A 23,344-nucleotide genomic window follows, 5' to 3' on the forward strand; every position below is an offset into this window, starting at 1 on the left:
TGCTTAGAAACCAATATAACCAAAGAAGTGTTAGGACTTGTACACCATAAAACATTGCTGAGGGAAATTAAAGATCTAAATATATGCGAGACATTCAATTTTTATGGATTAGAAGATGTTACTGTTGCGAGTTTTCCCCAGATTGACTTATAGATTTAATGCAATTGCTAACAAAATTCCAGCCGGCTTTTTTTGGGGGTAGAAATTGACAAGCTGATCCTAAAATTTATACAGAAGTGCAAAGAAGCCAGAATAACTAAAACACTTTTGAAAAGAAGGAACAAAATTGGGAGACTTAACACTACTCAGTTTCACATTTGACTATAAAGCTACATTATTCAAGTTAGTGGCATAGAATAGACATGTAGATTAATGGAATAGAATCAAATGGAATAGTCCAGAAATGATCCTTTATGTTCAATCAGTTTTCAACAAAGTGCCAAGGAAATTAAATGGATAGTCTTTTCAACAAGTGGTACTGGGAAAGTTAAATATTTGTATGGAAAAAAGAAGAATATAGACCCTTACCTCAGCCATATACAAAAATTAACTTAAAATGGAGAATAGACTTAAATGTAAAATCTAAAACTGTAAAACTTTTGAAAGAATTATAGGAGAAATTTTCATGAGCTTGGGTTAGGCCAAGACTTCTTAGATTCAACATCAGAAGTACAATCCATAAAAGAATAAATCGTTAAGTTTGACTTTATCATAACTTCAAAAGACATTAGTAAGAAAAAGACAAGCTACCAACTAGAAGAAAATATTAACAAGTCATATATTTGAAATATGACATATCTAGATTATACAAAGAGCTCTTGTCATGTGTTGTCAAGGCAACTCAATTAAAATGGATAAATGATATGTAAAGACAGTTTGTCAAAGAAAATACACAACTGGCTAATAAACACCTGAGAAGATACTCGATATCATTAGCTATCAGGGGCGTGTAAAGTCAGACCACAATGAGATACCACTTCATATCCACGAAGATGATTTTACTAAAAAAAATGCAGGTGGTAACAAATGTTGGCAAGGATATGGAGAACCTGAGACCTTCATAGATTGCTGATAGGAGTGGAAAACTGTCCAGCCACTTTGGAAGGTACTTTGGCAGTTTTTTAAAAAGTTAAACAAATTGACTATGCAATCCAGCAATTCCAGCCCTATATCTACCCAAGAAAAATTAACAGATGTTTACACAAAGATGTGTATGTGAATCTTCATACCAGCAGTATTCAGAATGTCAAAAAACCTAGGAACAACCTGAATGCCCGCTGACTGGTAGAGAAACGAAGTGTGACAGGCCATATAATGGAATACTACTTAGCGATAAAGAAGTATGAACTGTTACGCACTGTAACAAAGACAGACCTCAAAAACATGCTATGTGAAAGACCCCAGACACAAGAGAGGACATGTTATATGATTCCATTTATATGAAATTTCCCGAAAAGGCAGATAATCTATAGAGACAGAAATCAGATTATCGGTTGCCTTGGGCTGGGAATGGGAGCAGGGCCTGACTGTAAATGGGCACAGGGAAATTGTTGGTAGTAATAGAAATGTTCTAAGACTAGATTGTGATGTTTCTGTACCTTTCTAAAATTGTGGAAACTTGGGAGTTCCCGTCGTGGCGCAGTGGTTAACGATCCGACTAGGAGCCATGAGGTTGCGGGTTTGGTCCCTGGCCTTGCTCAGTGGGTTAAAGGATCCAGCGTTGCCGTGACCTGTGGTGTAGGTTGCAGACGTGGTTCGGATCCCGAGTTGCTGTGGCTCTGGCGTACGTAGGCTGGCGGCTACCGCTCCAATTCGACCCCTAGTCTGGGAACCTCCATATGCCACCGGAGCAGCCCTACAAATGGCAAAAAGACAAAAAAAAAAAAAAAAAAAAAAAAAAAAAATTATGGAAACTACTTCACACTAGCTGAAATTTGTGGTATATAAAGTGTACCTCAGTAAGGGTATTTTTTTAAAAAAAGGAGTTCCTGTAGTAGCTCAGTGGATTAAGAACCTGACAGTATCAATGAGGATGCAGGTTTGATCTCTGGCCTCGCTCAGAGGGTTAAGGATCCAGTGTTAAGCCGTGAGCTGCAGTGTAGTTCGCAGATGTGGCTCAGAGTTGGTGTGGCTGTGGCTGTGGTGTAGGCTGGCAGGTGCAGTTCCGATTCAATCCCTAGCCTGTGAACTTCCATATCCCGTGGGTGCAGCCATAAAAAACTTCATGAACATGGAAATTTGGGTAAGCCATAGTGTACTTGGGTCGGGAACCTCAAGAAACTCTCCAGCAGACTCTATGGGGATTGGTGGTGGGAGGGGAGGTTACTGTTTGGACAGAGGTAGAATGCAAACCTAGGTAACACCAGGCTCTTCCATGCCCAAGACCCCAATCTCCTGGTTCTTGGCCCTCTTAATCATTGCATGTGCTGAAGCCCGAGGACCTGAGCTATGATACTTTCTCCAAACTCACTAGTCTCTTATTTCCAATTTTCTTTGTTTTATGCTCTGCGACCTGCCTCAAATTTCCTATGTTCCTGACCTCAATTCCTGTTCATTATTTTTGCTCCACCCGAACCCTTGATCGTCATGTTTCCTCCCACCCAGCCCAGCAAGCTGATCCTGACTTCTGATTGTTCCCTTTGCTGAACTTGTTTCATTAATTTTTCCATACTTGAAGACAATTTTCTTCTTCTCTGCCGTTTTAAACCCCGGATTGCAGCGTAGCTCTAATTAAGCCTGCCACACGGACTCAGAAGGAAAGCCATTCTTTGATTCTTCTGCAGGATGATGACTTGGGTTCTTGACACATTAAATATTAGTTCCATGATCTTCAGTAGATGAAGAGTTGAGATTTGAACCGCAATGAGAAATGAGAGACGAAGGTATAGATTTGGTTCCCACAGAGGTATCAAAAACAGGAACGAGCCAAAATGTGGACCCTCTCCATTGTATGGGGATGGAGGATGATTGGAAACCAGGAAAAGGCCAGGTTTTGTTTTGTTTTGTTTTTAAGAGTTAATAAATTATGCATTTGTAGAAGGTTTTATTTTACCTTGAGAAAACTGTTTGGAAGAAAACCAATGGATAGGAAATAGACCAGTTTGGAGAAATAAGGTTATCCCCCAAACTATCTCAAATCCCCAGTATGAAGGAAAAGTGTGTTTGATCATATTCTGATAAGAAACTGCCCTTGGCTCTTAGATCTTAAGGGAAGAAAAAACACAAAACACAAACCTAACTATGAAACTGCCTCCCCCACTAGGTGGCAAAAGTAAGCTGCCGGAGAGAAAGAAAACAGCAAGGCTCTTCCACCCTGCTTTGTCCCTTCGTTCTAAGCGATGTGTCCTCAAAACCGTCATTTTGAAAAAATCAAACACCATGCATTTACGATACATAGTCTCTTAATCCTAAAGTTTCCCGGGAAGTAGAAGAAGGAAGGGCGGCAAACTCTTACAAGTGTTTTGGAGTCACAACCTAAAATGCTAAATTAGTTACGTAAAATACTAAAGCGAAAACTATTGTGGTCCTTCACAAGCTTGTCCCAAGAATTCTTGGGACATACTAACTGTTGAAGAGCCCTGAGCTAAATGATCCGTTCTACTTTCAGTAAGCGACTCTATCTGATGGTCATGCTAGGAAGCTCTCAGAAGTCCTTTTCCAACCAATATCTACCACTGCCGATGGCTTTCTTCTTGCGTGCATGTAAAAAGTTTCTGGAGGTCTTACGTGGGACTTGGAACATGCTGCAAAGTAGCCTGAGATAAAATAGCACCTTTAAGGGCTGCTATTCAAACAACTTCTGTGTTAGGGTTTACTTTTATTTGCAGTATTAGCATTGGTCTCGCTTGTCCTTCTCTTAGGTATTTTCTCTCTTTTCATGTCTGTTTTACTGTGTCCTTTCATCTCCAGGTTATCTTTAAAAAGGCGGCAGATTGTTGATTGCATTCTAACAGAAACTGACTCCCTCCCTAAAGTTTATAAGCCCAGGCCAGAGAGCCGTGGAGTTTTTCTGGAACTGTTGTTCTACAGAACCCCAAACAGTATAAAGTTGGGGGAACAGTTCTCAAATCTCAGTCAAGAGGCAAATTTTTAGTTTCTTCCCCTAAAGTACATGTTCAGATATTTAGCACTGCGTCACTTGTCACAATATTCTTAATTGATATTCTGATTTTTTTTTAAAAGCAGCTGGTCATTTATTCATCCATTTTAACACATATTTATTCAGTATCTCTATGTGCCAAAAAAAAAAAAAAAAAAAACAGGAAGGAAGAAAAAGAAAAAGCACCGTTGCTTTTTCAGCTAGAGGCAAGGTGCTTGGGTGTTGTGTTGTTGTTTTAGATGAGTAACTTTCAAATTGTGATTCACCGTTTAGGTCAGTTCCATGAAAGGAGACTCTACTTTATGAAATCTTCCATTGCAGGCTTCTCAATTTATGTAGATGGCAGAACTCTGAACAGAGAATCGTGTATCATCGCAGGAAATGAGCCTCTCTATTACTTTAAGCCTCATTGATTTGCAGGTTTGAAAATTTGACCACGTCAATAGAGTAGGAAAGAATATATCCACCAAAAACTTCATTATAAAGCACTTCAGAGTACACACATTCATTTCCATTTTATGCCAAATGATCTGTTCCCTGCCCGCTTTGATAGGTAGTGTATCTTTTTCACAGCTACAAGGAAACCTATCATTCAGGGCCTATTGCTTAGTCCCTGGCATCAGTCCTGGGCTTCTACTGTCTCATTTTATGAATGAGGCTGATCTCTAGTCTCACCTTCAATTGAATTTATAATTGAGAGATTCATCATATCTATTGTTTGCTTTTGAGAGGAGATTACAGGCAGGGATGGTTTTTGCCCCGGGTTTCTACAGGGACTGCTCATATAAGAATACATCCAGAATAAAAGATTATGATTACATAAAAGTTAATTCATTCAGTAAACCTTTATTGAATGTCTGCCACATACAAGGCAGTGTGATGATATGTGTCTACAGGGGTGTATAAGAAATAGATGCTGCCCCCAAAGATTGATTACTGTGATTAGAAGAAATTCTGTAATGCAAATTCAAGATAAGTGGCCTATGAGGAGTATAAGTAACATGTTGAAGAAATTTTGCAGACAGAGATGAAAATTTTATGCAGAAGGTGGCCCTCTCTACAGGAGGAGGAGGATGAACCAGATTTCCCTTTGTAACAATAGAGAAAAAGGGCATTTAGTAAAAGTTCTGGCAGCTGGGCTAGCATGAGCCCAGGCACTGAGGGGCAGGGGAAGCTCATTTAATGGACAGAACCCCTTGGTTGAAGTGTAGTGGTGGTCTTCGGATTTTACCAGGAACAAGCGCTAGATGAAAGAGAGCAATCAGACTGCGAAGGGTCTTGGACACCAGGACAAAGAATCTGGATTTCATCCAGCAGGTCATGAGAAGCCATGAAAATCTGCAAGCATGCAAAGCAATCATGGCTAATGTACTGGCATAGGGCATATGCAACAATGAATATTGAGCGAGGAATAACTTAGCAAATTAGTTTAAGAAATATCTTTTTTCTAGTTCTAAAATTCTGTGGAATAAATAATATAGTACTGCCTTCTTGATAATATAATTTATTATGATATGGTTCAAATCATTTATGTTTTTCCTTTCGTTGAGAAGGTATCTCCTAAAATATTACCCAGTAAAGGCAAATCCTACTGGAACGTCATGTAACATCTGCCTCTCTATCATGAGCCATAAAAAAAGATGAGGTCATTAGATCTGGGTCTTTCAAATACCACTGAAGGAGCCCTAGGAATCATCTCCTGTGTGCTACTTTTGGACACCCCCTTCCCTTGCAGTGGCTGTAGAAATGGCAACTCCTTCTCTCTTGTCCCTTTGTGGAATAATAGGTACTTTCCCAGGATTAGCTGCTCTTGGAGAAGAAACAACAGATAGTCCTAATTGACACTTATATTTTGCCTGACGTTTGTGGGCCAGAAGACAAATTGCAAATGGCCTTGGTCAGCAAACAATCATCTTCTTAGACTGCTTTGGAAATACTTGTTGAATTTCGTATTTTTTTTTTTTCCTATTCAGCCTGGCATTGTGGATTCCATGATAGATAAGGGAGAAGAAAGGCAGAGAGAAGTTTAAAGTTCTTTTGCTGGAAGAATATGTTAAACATTATAGTAGAATATGCACAGGAAACTGACCTAAGACTTGACCGTCAGAAGTTTAGAACTGGGGACATGTTTTTACTTATTCTTGCTGAAGAAGATTAATAGAAAAGTGAAGTGCACTGCTAGACTTATTTCATAGATAAGGCATCTGGAGTGTGTGTATTTGGGGTGTATAACATAATAGCAACGAATGTAATAGATATTTAAAATTTTAAGACATGACATATAAATATATTGAATATAAAGCACCAGTCTAAAATAGGTCATACTTTGCCATTAATATCTGTTTTTTTTAGTTTAGAGATATAGTTCCATTTAAAAGCCTAAGGTTATTCCAGATTAATTTTTTAGACCTAAGTTTACTTAGTTCTCTTTTTCTTATTAACTAACATTTTAATGAGAGTTCAACACTTTTATTTAGTAAATATCCAACTGGGAAGGTTTCCGTAATTTTTTTTTAGTAGGAAAGTTTGCACAATAGAAGTGTTTTCTTATTACCAAATGAGTTGCTTTGAAGTATCTGGCCGATTACATCAGTCTCTTATTTGAATTGGTACTACAAGAAGACATCTATTGTACATCATTAGTGATGCATTAAATTGGTTATTTATGTTTTAAAATCTAAGCATGGTAGGATCTTTTGTGTTTGCCTTCGACAATTGCTGTTATAATAAAACATTTTGAAATGAGTAAAGTTGTCCTTTTGGTTTAGTTAATGCACCACTGGAGACCCTGAAGATTTTAGCCTTGAACCACCCATCGCCTAGTTTAATAGAATGTGCAGATTCCTTTATATTTAGGGGCAAAATTGTTACATGTTATTTGTCTGGTTACTTTACATCCACAGCTACAAAAATACTAAAAGAGACTTACCGATCACATCACAAGTCCCAAGTATCATCTTCTAAACATTGGAATGTAATAAAATTAAAGTATATTGCACTGTTCTGTCATATCCATATATTGTAACAGTGGCCTCTTCTTGTGGACAGTAAGTTACATATGTTATCTTATCATTGTATTATAACTAAACCATGTATTGAAAGTCTAGTTTTCAAGCTTCTCTTAAAAAATTTGTACAAATGGGGAGTTCTCTTCATGGCTCAGAAGTAATGAACCCGACTAGGATCCATGAGGATGCGGGTTCAATTCCTGGCCTTGCTCAGTAGGTTAAGGATCCAGCGTTGCTGTGAGCTGTGGTATAGGTTGTAGACGATGCTCGGATCCTGAGTTGCTGTGGTTGTGGTGGAGGCCGGCAGCTGTAGCTCCGATTTGACCCCTAGTCTGGGAACTTCCATATGCCGAAAGTGTGGCCTAAAAAGCTAAAAAAAGTTAATGCATTGCTGGAGAACCGCAGCCACAGCAATGTGGGATCCAGCCACATCTGCTACCTACACCACAGCTCATGGCAACACTGGATCTCTTGACGCACTGAGTAAGGCCAGGGATTTAACCCACATCCTCATGGATACTAGTCAGGTTCATTTCCACTGCACCACAACAGGAACTCCTAGATTGAGATTTGACAAAACAATAACGATTGGGCTGTATTTTGTCTTCACGATGTACTTATTCTTTTGGTATCCGTTAGAAGAAAAGAAAAGAGGAGTTCCGGTTGTAGCTCAGCAATAACAAACCCGACTAGTATCTATGAGGATGTGGGTTCGATCCCTGGCCTCGCTCAGTGGGCTAGAGATCCAGCATTGCCGTGAGCTGTAGTGTAGGTCACAGACATGGCTCAGATCCCATGTTGCTGTGACTGTGGTGTAGGCCGGCAGCTATTGCTCTGATTTGACCCCTAGCCTGGGAACCTCCATATGCCACCAGTGCGGCCCTAAAATGACAAAAAAAAAAAAAAAAAAAAAGAAGAAGAAGAAGAAGAAAAGAAAACTTGCCTGCACAGTACCTATATTTTGTGTGTGTGTTTTGTTATAGATAGAATGGATGCAGGCCACAGTGTTCACACACGTATATACTACACAGTCTATATGCTGTTTGGCCATTCATGCAACAAACATTGCACATCCCTGAAGTGCCAGACCGTACACTAGGCTTGGGCCACTCAATATCAAGAGTTGCCTGACTTTGCCTTTATTACTTTCTTCACTGGCCTCTGACGTGTAAAAGATAATTGCGTGGAGGAATTAATTATAGGTGACTGCAGCATAGCAAGAATGCTTAGCTTTTTCCTGCAGAAATGAGACAATATGAGGTGTCAGACCGGCTCTGCTAAATGCTGTTTAAATACTATAAATCATGTAGAAAGTTGATTTCAAATGACATGATTTTAATTCACGGGCAAATTTACAAACACAAAATATGTTGTGTTATTGAGGGATCAATATGTTGCTATATTTCCACCTATAAATATGAATTAAAATCATTAGCTTTCACTAGATGTAATGTTGAAATACATTTTAGAGATTTGCAAAAAATTTTGCCAAATCATGTGGGATGTTTTATTAGCAACTTTTTTAAAAACGGAAGAATTCTGTTATATAATGGTTTATAATGATACAAAAACACGTGTGTTATAATTGTTCCATTATAAATTTGAGGGGGAATAAGAAGGTTCAAAAGATTTTAGTAATGTCAGAGAGTACATACACCTTTATAATTTTTATAAGGTTTGGTATAACAAACTCATAAGCCAATTGAGATGATGTCCAGTTGTACCTGGAGAGTGATAACTTGTAGGGGTTTGTTGCAGGTGTAATTGATAACTGAAAAGTTGCCCTGTGATGAAAGTAGGTTCTGTTCCACCCTTTCAATTACTAAATGACTAACGATACTACATAGCAAATGGTTTAAACATTTTGCTCAATGATTATTAAGAAAATGTTATTGAATATTATTACTTGTTTTAATGAACACGGCCTTTCCCAGTAATAAGCTCCCAAGAACGGATAATACTACCTACTGTTGAACATTGATTTGCTTGTGCTGTGGTTCACGAATATAAAACCCTGATAACTTTCGCTGTTTAGACTAAATGAAACAAAGCAGAAATTAAATAGGCTTTATCACTATAGTAGTCATTTCGGATGTTTATTCATTTGAAAAACAGTCTTAGGATTTTTATGATTACATAAAGATCTAAGCTTCAGATTAAGGCCAAATGGGCATCAGATAATATGCAGTGGGGACTTGGCAATTATTAATAGACTTAAGCCAATTTAATAGGTTAAGTGATCCACTCTCTGTGGGGTTGAGTCCTGAAGATAATTGCCAGATCTTTACTTCTTAAGGTTAGGAAAAAGCATCCAGAGTTTAAAAATGCCAGATAAGATAGGAAATTAATGAACCTTTCCTGATGAAAGTAGATATTCCATGGAAGCATTTAATCTATGGTTTTCATACACTGGTGCTAAATTTTATACTAATTCTGTTGTTCATATATTAATGTTGACAACAAAGTAGATTTTTAAAATGGAAAGATCTGTTAGCTACAGTCAAAAGAGCTCGGCTGTCCAATATGTTAACCATTAGCGACATGTGGCTGTTGAACATCGAAGTGGGATTGGTCCACAGTGGGATGTGTGCTGTAAGTATAAAGGACTCACAGGAGTGCAAAGATGGAGTAAAAAAATCAGTGTATAAGAACTCATTGACAACTTTTTTATCGACTGAATGTTGAAATGCTAACATTTTGAATGTATCAGGTTAAATAAAATATATTACTCAAATTCATTTCATCTTTTTACTTTTTGAGTGTGGCTATAAAAATTCTATCTGTAGCCCACCTTGTATTTCTATTGGACTGTGTTGGTCTAGATAAACTCTTTTATTTTAAAGATGAGGAAATTGAGACCCAAAGAAAGTGTAGGGACTTAACCCAAACATGCACCGCTTATAAATGACAGAGCTGAAACTCAAACCGAGGCTTTCTGATACCTGACCCAGTTCCTTCTTTTCTGACACTTCCTTCAGATATGGCAGTTAAAACAAACACACGCACACACACACTCCGGAGTGTATACATCGCAGTAAGTATTGGCTCCCCCCAAGTGGTCATCTTCGCATCTTGGGAGGCAGTGTATGTTTATTTTAGGGATACATTTAAGTTTCCACTTTCCAAAAATGTCCTCAGTATTTTCCAAACATTCTTTTGGTAGCAACTTTATCACTTTTTGTGGTGGCTTTGATTTTTAGAAATAACTGTAAATTATTTGGAGATGTTGGCTAAGTAATATTATTGTGTCTGAAAGTGTGATTGTAAAAGAAGGCAGCTTCGTGTGTGTGTGTGTGTGTGTGTGTGTGTGTGTGTGTAAGAGAGTGAGAACATACACTTGAGGCTGACACTCTTGTAAAAGACAGTTCCAAGATGGAATTCTTTAGCTATATCACTTGCTGTTTCTCTAAATGAATATTAATTAGACAGTGCTCATTTGTATACATAATTTCTGAGATATTTTAATCATTGTTATTTTATAGTCACATTTTTCATTGAATAAACCCTAAAATTAGTGTTAACTATATGCATGTATATGATATACATTGAGCTTTTTGAGTTATTCCTACTAGTAGTTTATGATTTATTTTAAGGGCCCCTGTCTTTAAATGTGGGTAAATTAAGTAATGAAAAAAGTGTAACTTTTTATTGGCATTTTGTCTGATAACTGGAGGACTCTATAATATTATGTTAAATAGGGAAGCCATCAAGTAAGTAATGAAATCATTTGGCAAAGTAACTGATGTGTGCTTTTAAAAATAACTTGTTAAAAAATGTAAATGCTTAAGATAAACTTCTTTTTAACATTTTAATTATTTCTTATACTCATTAACCAGTTTTTTTTTTAAAAAATACACCCTCAATTCCAATAAATGGCAGAGAACTTTTACTTTATTGCTGTATGATGCTAAGTATTTGTATAACTGAGAGCAAAAAAGTATATTATATCGCCCAACAAAATGAAGAAATCCTTCTGAGACCCATTATATGGTTTTAATAGTATGAAGTACCAAACTCAATATAATCTCTGTAAATTATTGAATATCATAAACATATTCCACCATAGTTCATTAAATTTTATGTACAGTTCTATATTTAGTGCTTAGAATACCTAAAGAGACCAGTCCATTTCTAATTTGAACAGATCAGTTTCTTTGCATGGTATTTGGGATTAGAGCCAACCATCCCAAAATGTGATATAAAGTAGATCTATTATTTCAATTGCAAATAAAAAAATCATACCCAACAAATAAGAGTAAAACTTCTTTTATCAATAACATTAATTTAGAAATGGGCATACAGTTTAGGTTTTTATTCTAAATATATGATAAAGGAACTCTGAGATTATGATAAAATGTTCTTACTACACATGACCCTAGGGGTTCTGCAGGATTTTTTTTTTTTTTTGTCTTTTTGCCTTTTCTGGGGCTGCTCCTGTGGCATATGGAGGTTCCCAGGCTAGGTTCTCTGGCTCCTATGCCAGAGCCACAGCAACGCGGGATCCGAGCAGTGTCTGCAACCTACACCACAGCTCACGGCAACACCGGATCCTTAACCCACTGAGCAAGGCCAGGGATCGAACCCGCAAACCTCATGTTTCTTGGCCGGATTCGTTAACCACTGAGCCATGACGGGAACTCCCAGGATCTTATGATTAGTTTGTCTCTATCTTGTTGATGACACATAATTGGAAGAATGTTGTTTTTCCTACTGCATGCGTTTAAATCAGTAATCCATAAAATTGAAGATGTTATCTGTTAACAAAATTTTCCATTAAATTTTAACTATTTCTTAATACATTTTATATTTCTAATTGTAGTGAAAGTAGCTTACAGTTTATTGTTAAAAGTCTTTGCTCTGAGCCAGGTCATGGACTTTTAATAGAAGGTGGTACAACTACTTCTGCATTTTAATATTGCTCAAAAATGTGACAGGGCCTTCCCTTCATGGCTCAGTGGTTAGCGATCCCGACGAGGATCCATGAGGATGCGGGTTCAATCCCTGGCCTCGCTCAGTGGGTTGAGAATCTGGCATTGCCTTGAGCTGCGGTGTAGGATCCAGCATTGCTGTGGCCGTGCGGTAGACTGGCAGCTATAGCTCCAATTTGACGTCTAGCCTGGGAACTTCCATGTGCTGTGGGTGTGGCCCTAAAAAGCAAAAAAAAAAAAAAAAAAAAAAAAAGTGACAAACTTTGATATACAGATCCACTGATCAGACTGAACTAGTTTTATTTTATATCTTCTCTTGACATTTGCCATAGACTTGAAAATCATGCTGTCATTAAACTTCATTGCATACAAAGATGAAAAAAGTATCTATTAGTAGAGGTGCAATGTCAGTTTGGAAAAGTGTTATTTTGAAAATTTTTACATATTCCTTGCAAATCACCTGCAATCGTGACTACTTGCTCCATCATATATGTCTCTATTTAAACATCTGTCTATGAATCTATTTTTGGAGGGCATGCATTTCAAAGAAAGGAGCGGACATGCATATACTCCTTTCCCCAATAATTTACCATGTATGTCATTGAGTTCAGTACTTGTTAATGGTTCCTCTGTTTCCTTTTGAGGAAAAATTTGCAAACAGTAAACTGCACAAATCCTAAAGTGTACCGTCTGACAAGATCTGACCATACATATGCCTGTGCATCTGAAACCCCTATCAAAATATAAAACATTGCCGTCGCTACAAGCAGTCCCCTCAGGTCCCTTTGCAGTAAACCCCAGATCTCACCACCATCAAAGACAGCCATTGTTCTGGGTGATTCTGTTCCATTATGTTAGTTTTGCCTGTTCCAGAACGTCATATAAATGAACTCATATAGTGTACACTCATTTGTATAATGCTACTTTTACTCAGCAAAATATTTTGGGAATTTATCCATGTCTTTGCTTGCATCCATGGTTTGTTTCTTTTTGCTACCAAATAGTTCAGTATTTTATTGTATGAATAAGCCGGTTTGTTTATTCATCCTCCTTTTGATAGACACCTGAGCCATTTCCAGTTTTGACTACCATGAGTACAGCTGCTATGAACATTCTTGCACAAGTCTTTTATGGATAGATTTTCATTTCTCTTGGATCAATCCCTAAGAGTGGAATTGCAGAGTGTTAGGGTAGGTGTCCCTTTTATGTAAGACACCATTTGATACTCCCACCACCCATGTGCAGAGTTCATTTGCCCCATATCCTTGCCAACACTGGGTGCTGTCCTTCTAATTTTACCCCTAATGGTGGGTGTGTAACGGCATCTCATGAATGGTTTTCATTTGTTCTTCCCTGATGACTAATGATGTTAAATGCTTTTACATGTGTTTATTGGCCATTCATATGTCCTTCTTTGTGAAGACTGTTCAAATTTTTGCCCATTTTAAAAGAGGTTGTTTGTCTTTTTATTTTTGTTATAGGTGTTCCTTATGGGTATCCTAGATACCAATCCTTTGTCATCTGTGCTTTGCAAATATTTTTTTCCTTTGTCTTTGGCTTCCTTATTCGTCTTCTTATCAAGGTGTTTTCATGAGCACACGTTTTGAACTTCGACGCAGTCTGGTTTATGTTTTTTACTTTATGATTGTTTATTTCTGTTTTAAGAAACCTTTGCCTGGTCCCGATTTGTGAAGATATTCTCCTTTGTTTTTAATCTAAAAGCTTTACAGTTCTAGCTTTTACATTTAGGTCTCAGATGGACCTAAGGTTAATTTTTGTATGTGGCAAGAGGAGAGAGTTGAGGCTTCTTTTGTTTGTTTACACATGGTGTTCAGTTTGGAATCCTAACATAGCTGATTATTTTGATGTTGTGTTGAAATTCAAACGACCGAATAAGTGTCGGTCTGTTTCTGGGGTCTCTATTCTGTTCCATTAATCTGTCAATTTGTATGCTAATATTACTGTACTTTATAGTAAATGAATGGTGATTTTTAATAGCTTGATTGTAGCTTTAGATTAAGTGAATGATCATTTTTAACAGCTGCAGGCCTGCTGTTGTATGCGTGTACCTTTATTTTCTTGTCAATTTTTCACTTAATTTTAACCTAATTTCCAACTTTATACAACAACAAAAAAATACTGCCATGAAAATCCTTGCACATATATCTTTCCCTACTTGTTGAATTATCTCCATAGGGTTAATTTCTGTATGTGGGAATTCTGGGTCAAAGGATGAGGACATTTTTCATTTTGATGTATGCACCCCATCTGTCTTTTACACTCCTGTCAGCTTTAGTATTGGAGTACCTATTTCCTCTTACCATATGCGAACTTAAACTTCTAAAAGGTAAAGGTTCATAAGAAGAATTAACGACCTGGGGCCCTGAGAGGCTTGTATGTATGGTTATGTGTGTCTGTTTATGGGGCTGTCATTTACCGATGATTCTTCCTAATTTTTATCTCTGAATTCTGTGGGAAGTATGTTCCAGCAGGGTCCGTCTTGCCAATTTGAGGTGGTGTGCTAAGCCTCGGGCTCTATTTTGCTTTTGCTGATAATGACTGCACACTGATGGGAGCTGTAGGCGCGGCTGCCTGAGCTAGGGAGCGTTGCTATGACTGTGGAGTCACCTCTGAGAACTTTCACTGAACTCTGTGCTTAGGTTTTCAAAAACAACTAAAAAAACCTTGAACAATAGAACATGGTCTGGGCTCATTTAATGGATACCTGGTAATTTTCTGACATAATAGTAGCTTGTACTGCACAGTTTACAATGCCAATCTGAGTCAGTAACAATGAAATGCTTCATTATTTTTGTACTCTATGTTTGTACTAAACTCTTCAGTGTCGCGAGTTGAAAACAAAGCTTGGTGCTGGACCTCTTTTCACCCCCCCACCCCTCCACCCCCACTTCTTGGTGATGTGGGGAAGGAATTTTCCATTAATGCTCTCTGTGGCCAGTTTAAAGAAAAAAAATCAAAACATGCCAAATCAGGAAAACACTGAACTATGAGATCTTGCCTAGCTTCACGGTTTCTTTCCTTGAGTATTGCTAAATGAAGCTTAAATCTGATGTATTTCTTCAGTGGAATGACTGTTGAACTGGGGAGTCAGCAGATGGGTGTTCTAGTCCCAACACATCAAGAAAAACATATGTGACCTTGGCCAGATTTACTTAAATCTCTGCTGAACCTTTGTAGGCCTCAGTTTCCTCATCTGTAAAATGAGAGATTTGATCTTTCTCTCCAGGAGTCCTTGCTGTTCTGTAATCCTTTGATTGACTTTGTTCCAGATCCCTAACTGAGGATAAAAGTTGGTTTGAAAATCAGTAGATTTTTAGATATAGCGTAGCAAACTATTTGGGGTTAGAAAAGAACATACGTACAAAAAATTTTTTTAGTGTATTTAAACCCCTGAAACTACAATTTCCCCAACTGTGCATGGTGTGCCTTCCTAAATAATGATAGAGCAGAAGTCTAGGATAATTGTTCTCTGTGCAAGCACACACAAATATTAGGGGAAACAGACTGTGTGCCTTTTTGAATCACCTGTTGAGAAAATAGGCAACTATTGACAAGCCTGATTCATGGCTGAGTGACTGCTCTGCTAGCCTTCACATGATCCCCACTGAGCAAAATCTTTGACCGCCTGCTAAACGAGGTCTGTTTGAAGTTTCTTTTTAACATTTCCAAAACGTTAATTCAGCAGGATGTCTCCACTGGGGTTCTCCATGTCACCAAATCAGCAGCTGTTGAAATCCATTCACTTCAGCATGAAATGTTTTCATAAGTGCTTTTTTTATTTGTGACAACAGCAAAGTAAACATGAGACTAAAATTCTACCTCATTCAACATTTACATGTGTTAAAACTGCTTCTGATTGCAGTTTACATTCATGGTATTTATTTGCAAGCATTAATAACAACAGACAGTTTTACTACAGAGGATTTGAAATCAGCCTTGCCTGCAAAATATGCTACACCATGTATTTGTTTTTAAAGTAATTTCTGTAAGCATTCATACTCTGAGTAAGTAAGAATTCATCCTAAGACTTTAAAGCAGAAATCTGTATTTCTTATGAAGCCCTGATTTTTGTGATTTTCTTTTTTTGGGTCCAGAGCTGGTTTAGGATATGTATAACTCAAATTATAGTAGAATAATTGCAAAATAGAGTAGTAAAATGTGGTAGTATTTATAAATTCTTTCAGAAATTTCCCACTTTAAAAGGAAAACAATTAAGCTTCCAGGGACCTAATTTAACAGGCTAAAGCAATGTAAAATTCTTAAGGTAAGGCACTGACGGCTGGCAAAATCTGATGGTAAAATTATATTGAATTGTTTAAACAGAGCTGTACTCCTTAGAGCTGGGATCTCTTCTTCATTGTAAGTAAAAGCCATCTATCTTTAATTGATTGCAGAGTTGAGCATGAGAACTGCTATAGGTTCTCGCCAGGGTTTGAGCTAAGTCCCCTTTTCTGTTTATTCAGGTTTTAAAAGACTTAAGTGTAGTTTTATAAGTTCATTAACTTGCCTCATTCTTTGAGATGCATTTCACCTCCATGTGATCAAGTTTCATGACATGCAAAGAATTATCAGATCAACCCATTATACAGCCTAGCAGCATGAAGTCTTTTTCCGTCTACAGGGAGAACATTGTGTAAATCAGGCTCTCAGGTTTCAGTGGGAGGCAGAGGGTTGCACCGTGTCCATTTGTCAAGTTGATTGCACCGCAGTGAGGTTACATTAGCTTGTCTTTGAACAGAAGTGAAATCTTATGCGAAGCTCCCCTTTCTGTCATTTACACTAACATCCATCCTCTTAAACCAAGGCCTCTGAGAAAAACAAAGTGATGGCACAATATCATCAGTCACTCAAGTTGTCTGTCATCTGTTTTCTTAAGGAAATGACTTTTAAGTCAGAGCAGAGAACTGTGGAACATTAACAAGGGTTGTAGTAGTAAAAGTAGGTGGAATTTTTTTTTTTTTTAAACTGCAGATGTCTTTTTGAGAAGATTTTATATGCAGAAAGCCAAAAAGGCTTTTCTCCCTCTCGCTCTCATAATGAAACTCCTGAAATGTATTTCTTCGTGAACAATAGACCTACTGCTGTTAACAACTGGAGCCCTTTTTGCTTAATGCGACTCCATGTTAATGCTCCCGAGAAACTTTCCGTAAGACGAGTCTATAAAACTCTCAGCCTCAGGTCCTCTGACAATTAACTCACCACCTTTCAATTCCGAGCTATCTGAATTTCAGTTACGCAGCGGCAAACCTTGCAGATAGTAGGCTGCTTTAGGGTACATGGTACTTTAAATGTAAATTATGGGCATTTCATGACCTAATCTTACCCTTAGACAATGTCTTGCAAACTGTTGGTCTCTGTGGAAACTCTAACTATATTGCCAATGATGGCCAATCTAAGGCTGGTGATCAAATTTGCAAGTTTTATTTCCCTAAGCCTGTTTTATGGGCTGAAACACTCAGGTCATTTGCACCCTGTCTCATTCATCATGAAGTAGTTAAACTCAGATTGTTAAACCAGGAGAGATTAGCTGACAGACAACGGTACATTAGATGAAGGCCACCTTCGGTTGTACTGAACTATTTATCCATTCCATTTGTGTGACATTTATAGCAAACGATGTCTTTTTGGTGGACTTTAAATGGAGCAGGAAGAGAATTTTAACACAGGGGGAAATAACCAGTGTATTTTCAGTAATGTGATTAATATTTTCTCTTTTTCACTTGCTCTGTCATTCACTACTGTTGAAGACCTCTTGAAAAAGAAATAACTTCGCAGTGTGCTTAAATGTGGAAAATGTCTCTCTTGCATTTGCTTTGTAGACACATTTAATAGTTACATGGCTGTTAGTTTTGTAAATATGAAAAAAAAAAAACAAAAAACGATCCAGCCTGCCAAAGTATTGCTGAGAGCACATTCAATCGTTTCTGAAAAACTATTTGAGAAAGTCCCTTAAGGATTAATAGACAAAATTAGCCCATATTTCTCAGTTCTGGGGGGAACAGAAACTTAGATTTTAGAAAAGAAAATAAATGTGTCCTTATTTTAATTATACTTAAATACATTTGACAAAATGCCACCGTGATTAACCCCTGCACCCCCCCACCCCATGAGTTATTAAGCATTGTATTATAGAGAAGCTTTATTATTTTTTTCCCTTTTGAAACTTAATGTGAACATTTGGAATTGGTGAACTTCTGAGAAACCCAGGAGATCAATCTTGATTTGTTTATTTTTCTTAGCAAAGATTTTGATAGCCTGGTATAGCTTTTTCTTTTTTAAGAGGATTCCTTATTTCCTCTGTTGAGGGATGAAATATTGGTAAAAAGCAACCCATAAATGAAAAAGCGAAAAACAGTTTAAGTGACCGAATCTTTCATTGTCAGTGAGGAGACCTCAGATTTAAAAGACTGATCTTTAATTGCCCTTTTCCTCATATTTCTTCCCAATTTAACCTCAAGATGATTTTCAGAGTTATGGTTTAATTGGGTGGTCATTTTATCTTTGCTTTGGAGCAATTTATTACCACTTTATTTCCTTTATTACAGCTTTATTTCCTTGGACTAGCAGAGACATAAATGCTGGGTGCTTTGTAATCAAAAGCTATTTTATGATGAATTTGGTCTTCTAAATAGGAAACTTGCATGTATTTTTTTACCTTTGAACATTCACCACTGGATGCAAATGTGATACCAAAAACACCTTACAAATACAAAAAAAGTCTATGTTGTTTTCTGATTCTAGTCCCATCATTTCACTTGGAATTTTAAATTATGTTTATAAATCAAGGTCATTTAAAAGGTTGTACTCTGTATATGAGCACATTTATACTACCCCGTTGTGCTTTTAAAGGACAAAAGTGTTTATGGTAAAACATTCATTCATGCATGCATTCCCTAATATTTACTGAGTACAAACTTTGTGCCACAAAATTGAAACTGTTTTGCCTAGAGATTTGAATCACACAAAATGTTTTTTGTTTATAGGAAACGAATTTTTTTTTCCCAAATTTGATAAGAAAATTTATATTTCAGAATCACTGATTCTCCCAGATACTTCACGGAAGTAAGTTAATATGTTATGATTCATTATAAAACATGAATTCATTTTTATGCTATGCATAGATGTGTACCCAATGAAATTTATATTCTGTTTTTTAGGTGAAGTTTAACCTCTCCTTTCTTGATTCCCAAATGTTGTTTCTCTCTTGCCTTATCAGTTGTTAATCTAATCAAACTAATTTGCCCTGGGATAATTTAAACCACTATTTAACATCGAGAATACTGACACAACATTGCCTTGTGCAGATGTATTTAAAGCTCTTAAGATGTGCTAAGATGCCTTATGTGGGCAATGAGTGAGAAAAATGTTCTTTTTCAAAGTCACAGAGTGCAGCAGGAACAGGCAAGAGTTGGACATTAAACAAACAAACAAATCAGATCTCCTATCACCTTCTTTATCAAATAGAAGGGCACTCCTGGGTGTTTATGTGAAAGGAGAGAAAAGTACATTCTTCATCTATAACCACTGCTATGTTTAGGAGCCTCCTCTATTATTACAAAAAATTCACAGGTCATCTCTTCACCCCTTAATTTCCGATGATGATTAGAGGCTTTCAGTTTGGGGAGGAACTCCCAGATTCCCCCTCTTCTGTGTCAGTCACCACGCACAACCACCACACTCACCAACCACCGGGGTTAAGAACAGCACCGGAGTCCCCAGGTCCTTCCCAGAAGTAAAGAGCTTTCAAAAGGAAGCTCTTTGCATCATTTCCCTAAGTGCTCAACAGGTAACATTGGCAGCTTGATGGACAAGAGAGTTCTTAAGTGGAGTTCCCACTGTGCAGAGGGTTAAGGACCTGACTGCAGCGGCTCGGGTCACTGCGGAGGTGTGGGTTCCATCCCCAGCCTGGCACAGTGGATTAAAGGACCTGCCATTGCCACAGCTGCAACTCGGATTCAGTCCCTGGCCCAGGAACTTCCATACACCTTGGGTGCAGCCATTTAAAAAAACAAACACATAGTTCTTAAGCTATGGATCCATTAAAATATTTCCTAGCTTGAATGATGCCACAAGTGGGAGGGAAAGAACTTATTACATTCGTCGTCCCCACCAATTTCAATGGCCAATGAGAAAGGAAAATTCTGAAATATTACGTGTGGTCTTCTGTGACCATTATAAGAGATTTTCTTGTATTTCTAGTTTAAAACAGCCCTTTTAAAAGAAGATAGGAATAGATATTTTCGGGAAAAACTGATAAGAATTCTGATATTAGATGTCATGTTCAGTAAGATAATTGTTTTGCTTTTTATACAAATAGATAGTTAATAATATGCAAAACCAGAAGTTCCCATCGTGACGCAGTGGTTAATGAATCCGACTGGGAACCACGAGGTTGTGGGTTTGATTCCTGGCCTTGCTCAGTGGTTAAGGATCTGGTGTTGCCGTGAGCTGTGGTGTAGGTCGCAGACGCGGCTTGGATCTGGTGTTGCTGGGGCTCTGGTGTAGGCTGGCGGCTACAGCTCTGATTAGACCCCTAGCCTGGGAACTTCCATGTGCTGTGGGAAGCGGCCCTAGAAATGGCAAAAAGACAAATCAATAAATAAGTAAATAATAATAATAATAATAATAATAATATGCAAAAGCAGTCTCTAGTACAAGTTTATGTTATCAACTCCTTGCACATAAAATTTATTATGTTTTTCTCTATTTATATGATATTTTGAGTAAACTAGAAAGGACATAATGTGGAGGAAAGAAAATTCCGTTGAATTATCCATGTGCTCATTTACTTGAAATAAGTCACAGAGGAACATATTTGCACATAAGAGATATACTAACAGTAAAAATTAAAACTTCGCATTTACCTTCAGTTCATTGATGTAGTTATTTGTTCATTTATTTATTCAACAAAAATGTACGTGTTTGATAAGGGCAGTCCCTGGAGGTTAAGTAGCCAGAACAGAAGATTCCTGTTCTCACTGAGCTCACACAGCCAATAAGGGGAATGACAGTGTGTCATGTACTTAGTTGACCAGTTTCAGGTTAGTTGTCTGTAGAGACAGCCCTGGCCTCCAATTTTTTTTTTTTTTTTTTTTTTTTTTCTCCCTTTCTGGACTCCTCATCAGAAGAATCCAAGAACCTAAACGGTATACCCCAAACTTTCCTGTCAGCCTCTTCTCCCTCTGTCCCATGCACACTCTTTGACTTTGGCCAAACCACCTAATTTACTTCGGCTTTCCTGACTGCTTATTTTGTTCCAGCTTTCTCCTCATTCTGGACAGCCTTCTCCCTATGTTTTCCTTTCCTAGTTACATCGGCTCTTCCCATCCCATTGCAGAGGTCACGGTTACCCAGAAGCATGTTTCTTAATTCTCTAGGCTGGTTCAGACTGTCCCCACCCCCAATTCCTTCGCCTCCAGGCACTTTATACTTCTCTCCTGAAGCCACGTGGTCTTTGGCTTGTAAATTCCTCAGGGTGGAGGATCAGCTCCTAAGTACACCGAATAATGCAGAGATCATTGCCACTGGCTATGTATTATATTAAACTAATTGATATTTTAGAACCAATGACTATTTTAAAAACGTATGGATGTAGTTCTGTAAAAAGATAAGCAAAACAAAGCAACATTTTAAATTTAATTTACTTATTTATTTTTATCGAAATATAGTTGATTTACAATGTTGTGTTCATTTCTCTTATTCAGCAAAGTGATTCAGATAGATATACACACACATTCTTATATGTATGTATATATATGTATATGTATATACATACATATAAGACATACATTCGGGGAGTTCCCTTTTGGCTCAGGGGTAAGGAACCCGACCAGTAACCATGAGGATGAGGGTTAAATCCCTGGCCTCGTTCAGTAGGTTAAGGATCCAGCGTTGCTGTGATCCTGTGGTATAGGTCACAGACACGGCTCGGATCCTGAGCTGCTGTGGCTGTGGTGTAGATTGGCAGCTGCAGCTCTGATTTGACCCCCCAGCCTGGGAACTTCCATATGCCGCAGGTGCAGCCCTAAAAAAAAAATAATAATAAAATATATATATACATATACACATACATTCTTATATGTGTGTATATTTATATACACATTCTTATATGTATTCTTATATGAGTCAGATATATATATATTATATACATATATACACATTCTTATATGTTGCTTATATGGTGAATATATATATTCACAAAGCAACATCTTAAAAATCGCCTGTAATACCAGTTGCTGGTGTTGAGGACGGTATTGTGAATTCGAACATCAGGGACTGTTCTGGCGATGCTGGCTGCCATGCTGCTTCTTTTTGCCTGTGGGATTAGGATGTTTCCATCTGAATTTGGTCTGGGAAAAGAACGAGGTACCATTATGATGTAAAGTTGCTAAATAGTTAATAAGGTATGGAAAAAGTAAATACCTTAAGGTTATACTTCTGTCAGGGCCAGTTGTCAATCCTCATTTTATTGGAGAAAACTTTGTAGGGAATTTAAACTAACCTCCAGTGTGCCTGGTTTTTGAATTTTTAATTGCCATAGAGAGTTGACTGGCTTCCTGGGGTCACGTGGTGAGCAGAACTAGAATCACAGGTTGCTTGCTCTTCTGTGTATAGCAAGAGGCATAAACAAGAAAGCAGGGTGTTTGAGTTCCCGTCGTGGCGCAGTGGTTAACGAATCCGACTAGGAACTATGAGGTTGTGGGTTGGATCCCTGGCCTTGCTCAGTGGGTTAAGGATCCGGCATTGCCAGGAGCTGTGGCGTAGGTCGCAGACGCGGCTTGGATCCTGTGTTGCTGTAGCTGTGGTGTAGGCTCGCAGCTGTAGCTCCAATTCAACCCTAGCCTGGGAACTTCCATACGCCGTGGGCGCGGCCCTAGAAAAGACAAGCTTCGGCAGCACACACACTAGAATTGAAATGATGCAGAGAAGATGAGCATGGCCCCTGCTCAAGGATAACAGGCAAATTTGTCAGGTGTTCCATATGTTTAAAAGAACTTATTCGCACAACAGAAACAGATTCAAAGATTTCAAAATCAAACTCATGGTCCCCACAGGGGAAACGCTGGCACAGGGGGACAAATTGGGAGGTTGCGATTGGCATAAACACACTACTATATACAGAATCAATAAATGACAAGGACCTACTGTTTTCCAACAGGGAAATCTACTCAATACTCTGTGATAACCTATAAGGGAAAAAGACTCTGAAAAAGATTGAGTTATATATGTAACTGAATCACTTTGCTGTACGACTGAAATTAACACAACATTGTAAGTCAACTATACTC

The 23,344-nt window shown here is 37.9% G+C and overlaps 1 protein-coding gene and 1 non-coding gene across 50 annotated transcripts in view; both read left to right on the forward strand.

The window, feature by feature from the left end:
- Positions 1-23,344, forward strand: part of STAU2 (staufen double-stranded RNA binding protein 2) — a 319,371-nt gene that overhangs the window by 222,582 nt on the left and 73,445 nt on the right.
- On the forward strand, positions 22,941-23,043 carry LOC146403838 (U6 spliceosomal RNA). The gene has a single exon (XR_014845068.1). It is a non-coding gene; the product is annotated as a U6 spliceosomal RNA (small nuclear RNA).

Source organism: Sus scrofa, chromosome 4, assembly GCF_054392235.1.
Source record: "Sus scrofa isolate SSC_HxYL_T2T_F1_AM1 chromosome 4, Sscrofa_HxYL_maternal_Yorkshire_Landrace_v2.0, whole genome shotgun sequence".
Lineage (NCBI taxonomy): Eukaryota > Metazoa > Chordata > Mammalia > Artiodactyla > Suidae > Sus > Sus scrofa.